A 6,000-nucleotide genomic window follows, 5' to 3' on the forward strand; every position below is an offset into this window, starting at 1 on the left:
CACATGAGGGGGGAGAGGGTTGTTATATCATGTGTGGCGAGATGGCGATGGGAATGAATAAAGGCAGACAGTATGAATTATATACATGTGTATATATGTATATGTCTGTGTGTGTATATATATGTATACGTTGAGATGTATAGGTTTGTATATTTGCGTGTGTGGACGTGTATGTATATACATGTGTATGTGGGTGGGTTGGGCCATTCTTTTTGTTCTCTTGTCCACACACTTTCTTCACCTCTTTCCAAAACATCTTTTTATCCTCCCTAAAATTTAACGATACTCTCTCACCCCAACTCTCATTTGCCCTCTTTTTCACCTCTTGCACCTTTCTCTTGACTTCCTGCTGCTTTCTTTTATACATATCCCAGTCATTTGCACTACTTCCCTGCAAAAATCGTCCAAATGCCTCTCTCTCCTCTTCTACTAACAATCTTATATCTTCATCCCACCACTCACTACCTTTTATAATCTGCCCACCTCCCACCTTTCTCATGCCACAAGTATATTTTGCGCAAGACATCATTGCTTCCCTAAACACATCCCATTTCTCCTCCACTCCCCTTACGTCGTTTGTTCTCACCTTTTGCCATTCTTCACTCAATATCTTCTGGTGCTTCCTCACACAAGTTTCCTTTCCAAGCTCTTTTACTCTCACCACTCTCTTCACCCCAACATTCTCTATTCTTTTCTGAAAACCTCTACAAATCTTCACCTTCGCCTCAACAAGATATTGATCGGACATCCCTCCAGCTGCACCTCTCAGTGCATTAACATCCAAAAGTCTCTCTTTCACATGCCTATCAATTAATGCGTAATCCAATAACGCTCTCTTGCCATCTCTCCTACTTACATACATATACTTATGTATATCTCTCTTTTTAAACCAGGTAGTCCCAATCACCAGTCCTTTTTCAGCACACAAATTTACAAGCTCCTCACCATATCCATTTACAAGACTGAACACCCCAAGTAAACCCTCAACTTTCACATTACTCACCTTTGCATTCAAATTACCCATCACTAACCCGGTCTCGTGCATCAAAGCTGCTAACACACTCACTGAGCTGCTCCAAAAACACTTGCCTCTCATGATCTTTTTTCTCATGACCACGTGCTCCATCCACTTTCAGTTTTATCTATATGAATCTAGTTACATTCTTACACTCTGTCATATGCTCCCACAACTCTTGCTTCAGGAGTAGTGCTGCTCCTTCCCTTGCACTTGTCCTTTCACCAACCCCTGACTTTACTCCCGAGACATTTCTAAACCACTCTTCCCATTTACCCCTGAGCTTCGTTTCACTCAGAGCCAAAGCATCCAGGTTCCTTTCCTCAAACATACTAACTATCTCTCCTTTTTTCTTATCTTGGTTTCATCCATACACATTTAGACACCCCAGTCTGAGTCTTCGAGGAGGATGAGCACTCTCCGCATGACTCCTTCTTCTGTTTCCCCTTTTAGAAAGTTAAAATACAAGGATGAGAGGGTTTCTAGCCCCCCGCTCCGGCCCCCTTCGTCGCCTTCTACGACACGCGGGGAATATGTGGGAAGTATTCTTTCTCCCCTATCCCCAGGGATAAAGGGTGAAGGGATCAAGTGGTGAGGTGTTAACAAGTAGTGGTGAAGTGAGAAGGAGATGGAGTGAGTATTTTGAAGGTTTGTTGAATGTGTTTGATGATAGAGTGGCAGATATGGTGTGTTTTGGTCGAGGTGGTGTGCGAAGTGAGAGAGTCAGGGAGAATGGTTTGGTAAACAGAGAAGAGGTAGTAAAAGCTTTGCGGAAGATGAAAGCCGGCAAGGCGGCGGGTTTGGATGGTATTGCACTGGAATTTTTAAAAAATGGGATGACTGTGTTGTTGACTGGTTGGTGAGGATATTCAATGTATGTATAGCTCATGGTGAAGTGCCAGAGGATTGGTGGAATGCATGCATAGTGCCATTGTACAAAGGCAAAGGGGGTAAAGGTGAGTGCTCAAATTACAGAGGTATAAGTTTATTGAGTATTCCCGGGAAATTATATGGGAGGGTATTGATTGAGAGGGTCAAGGCATGTACAGAGCTTCAGATTAGGGAAGAGTAGTGTGGTTTCAGAAGTGGTAAAGGATGTGTGGATCACGTGTTTGCTTTGAAGAATGTATGTGAGAAATACTTAAAAAAAAACAGATGGATTTGTATGTAACATATATGAATCTGGAGCAGGCATATGATGGAGTTGATATCTGTGGAAGGTATCAAGAGTATATGGTGTGGGAGGCAGGTTTCTACAAGGAGTGAAAAGTTTTTATCGATGATGTAAGGCATGTGTACGTGTAGGAAGAGAGGAAAGTGATTGGTTCCCAGTGAATGTCGGTTTACGGCAGGGGTGCGTGATGCCTCCATGATTGTTTAATTTGTTTATGGATAGGGTTGCTAGAGAGGTGAATGCAAGAGTTTTGGAAAGAGGGGCAAGTATGCAGTCTGTTGTGGATGAGAGACCTTGGAATTGAATCAGTTGTTGTTCGCTGATGATACAACGTTGGTTGCTGATTCGGGTGAGAAACTGCAGAAGCTGGTGACTGAGTTTGGCAAAGTGTGTGAAAGGAGAGAGCTGAGAGTAAATGTGAATAAGAGCAAGGTTATTAGGTACAATAGGTTTGAGGGACAAGTCAAGTGGGAGGTAAGTTTGAATGGAGAAAAACTGGAGAAGGTGAAGTTTTTAGATATCAGGGAGTGGATTTAGCAGCGGATGGAACCATGGAAGCGGAAGTGAGTCACAGGGTGGGGGAGGGGGCGAAGGTATTCGAAGCGTTGAAGAATGTGTGGAAGGCGAGAACATTATCTCGGAAAGCAAAAATGGGTATGTTTGAAGGAATAGTGGTTCCAACAATGTTATATGGTTCCGAGGCATGGGCTATAGACAGGGTCGTGCAGAGGAGGGTGGATTTGTTAGAAATGAGATGTTTGAGGACAATATGTGGTGTGAGGTGGTTTGATCGAGTAAGTAATGAAAGGGTAAGAGAGATGTATGATAATAACAAGAGTGTTTGAAAAGAGGGTGTTTTGAAATGGTTGGTCACATGGAGAGAATGGGTGAGGAAAGATTGAGATAGAGGATATATGTGTCAGAGGTGGAGGGAACGAGGAGAAGTGAGAGACCAAATTGGAGGTGGAAAGATGGAGTGAAAAAGACTGAGCGATCGGGGCTTGAACATGCAGGAGGGTGAAATGCCTGCAAGGAATAGAGGGAATTGGAACGATGTGGTATACCGGGGTTGATGTGCTGTCAATGGATTGAACCAGGGCATGTGAAGTGTCTGGGGTAAATCATGGAAAGTTTTGTGGGGCTTAGATGTGGAAAGAGAGCTGTGGTTTCGGTGCATTATTACAGGACAGCTAGAGACTGAGTGTGAACGAAAGTGGCCTTTGTTGTCTTTTCCTAGCGCTACCTCGCGCGCATGCGGGGGGAAGGGGGCTGTCATTTCATGTGTGGCGGGGTGGCGACGGGAATGAATAAAGGCAGCAAGTATGGATTATGTACATGTGTATATATGTATATGTCTTTGTGTTTATACATATGTATACGTTGAGATGTACAGGCATGTATATGTGCGTGTGTGGACGTGTATGTATATACATTTGTAAGTGGGTGGGTTAGGCCATTCTTTCGTCTGTTTCCTTGCGCTACCTCGCAAACGCGGGAGACAGCGACTAAGTATATATATATATATATATATATATATATATATATATATATATATATATATATATATAAACAGTCGCTGGTTCCCGCATCAGCGATTCAGGGTCAGGAAACAGACGAATATATACATACACAGACACATATATAAATATGTACACATGTACATGCACATATTCGTATTCATGTAAACTATGAAAGTACTACTTGGAGATGATGCAACTGTTATGTTCCTACCTCTGGCTCTGTGACCAGAAAAACAAGAATTTGCTTTTGAACAGTTAAATCGATTTTGTATCTACATTATGATCAATTCTATTGGGTATCTAGCCCATGTACAGAGCTTTTGATAAGTGGGGATGACTGATTAATTGGTAACCTCTTGTGGGAGTTAAAAGTGAGAGGCCTGATTACCAAGGTCAAGGATGGTGAACAAGTGATGTAGTGGTTAGCCCACCTAGGTTCGAATTCTGGGCGCGGCAGTCGGCCCACAGGCGACCCAGGTATTCATCCTTTACTATGAGCCGATCGATAAATGCTGCGAAAGACATTTTTTTTCAGGTATATCAAACTTCCATTTTATGGATATACAAGTTTTAACATTGGAAAACAGAACAATAAGTTACTATCTATTTATTATCATAACGTTTTGTTGAATTATATCCACAAATATATACACAGCAGTCTCATAAAACTAATGACCCAATGGCTAAAGATCTCATTTCTAAAATCATTTATATATATTCATGTCCTGACAGTAATGTCGGGTATATTGGTAATACAAGCAGATATTTAACATTAAGTTAACACCATGGGTCGATCTTGCAAAACTGACCATCTTATGACAGACTCAACCCGCCTCATCAATTAGGGAATATTGTTGCCAATCCAATCATGATGACTCCAATCATTTTTCGTATGATAGATCATGGCAATAGTGAATGAACACCAGAATGACTTACTAAACAATTTGTATACAAAAATATATATATAAACCTGAGTTAGATTCAGCTTCCATAATAACTTGAAGCATTTTGTTATGGTTAAAACTAAGCTATTCCTATACTATCTACATTTATCCTCTACAGATAAATACTAATTTACTGTCTTTAATCAATTGTCTGAATGAAACGGGTAGTAAATTTGTGAATTTTTTTTTTCCTTTTACCAGTAATGTAAAATTTTGCTGAAATATGTCAACGAATCTCAGTTTGAAGCAATGACACGCAGAAAACGAGACAGTGCCGAAGCAGACGCCATGGAGGGTGGACGTGTTCTCAAGACCTGGAGAACTTACAGCTGATTTATACTGTATGTTTACATCGTAACTGTATACTACTAGTGATATTGTAGTCTTAATTCATTCAAATACATTTTCGTAAACTTTTATCAATTTTCTATGTATAGTTTCGTATTTAGAGAGAGATATATATATCATACTTTTTAACTCCAGAAGTGTTGGTTGTTTTGTGGTAAAGGAATATTACCTGAAACCATGTTTTGTATTTGGGTTACATACAGTTTAGTGTTTACTACACACGAGTTCTTAAGACCCCACTCCATCACAGCTGTGTCTTGGTCGGCCTGGGGTGGTAAAATGACAATCAAATGGCCGAATTATGTCATAAATGGCAAAAAACCAGAGAAAGGCAGTTAGGCTACACTTAGAATTAAAAGTCTTACACGAATCATTACGTAAAGACACGTTCCATGAATCTGTGAATCTGTTGGTGTAATCCACTCATTAAAATTTCAGAAAAGTGATTAATAGGTACGTATCATTTCATATTTCAGTTTTATTATATAAGAATTTCTAGGTAAAATGACAGTTCGACATCCAACTGTTTGGAAGTTAAAGTTATGGTTTTTAGATTATTTTTTTTTCGATGTGTTTTGCACGTTTCTAAATTTCATATCTACCGTAGATCACTCACTGCCTTTTGATATATACTCCCCTCTATCTAACTATAATGGGGGATCTCTTAGTAATTTAGGAGGGGAGAAATTGCAACAAAATAATGATTTACAATGAAAATAAGTCAGTATATTCAGAAGACATCAATAACCATCGGAGAATATTTTATTCTCAACCAAACCAAACCTGACAAAAATCCCCTGGTTTTCCGAAACGAGATGATAATACCAGTTTTTACCAATAGACTCATGAAAATGGACCAACATGTTCGAAATGACGTTGAATAACATGAATGATTCATATACCTTTAGCGAAATTTTAGCTTTCGTCCCGATACATTTTTTTCTTTTTGCGGTGAGCGATGTTTTTCCTGTGGTATTTGGTGTGATTCGAGCGATTTCG

At 40.0% G+C, this 6,000-nt stretch overlaps 1 protein-coding gene across 3 annotated transcripts in view; it reads left to right on the forward strand.

The window, feature by feature from the left end:
- The window catches only part of LOC139762806 (uncharacterized), a 215,080-nt gene that overhangs the window by 50,126 nt on the left and 158,954 nt on the right, over nt 1-6,000 (forward strand). Inside the window, exon 1 of one of the 3 annotated variants that reach the window (XM_071687961.1) lies at nt 4,930-4,994. The exons of the other annotated variants lie outside the window; for them this stretch is intronic. The gene's annotated coding sequence lies outside the window, so the exon portion shown is untranslated. Of the gene's footprint in view, nt 1-4,929; nt 4,995-6,000 lie in introns of those variants that run through there. 3 annotated transcript variants of the gene reach the window in all.

This window comes from Panulirus ornatus, chromosome 44 (assembly GCF_036320965.1).
Source record: "Panulirus ornatus isolate Po-2019 chromosome 44, ASM3632096v1, whole genome shotgun sequence".
Lineage (NCBI taxonomy): Eukaryota > Metazoa > Arthropoda > Malacostraca > Decapoda > Palinuridae > Panulirus > Panulirus ornatus.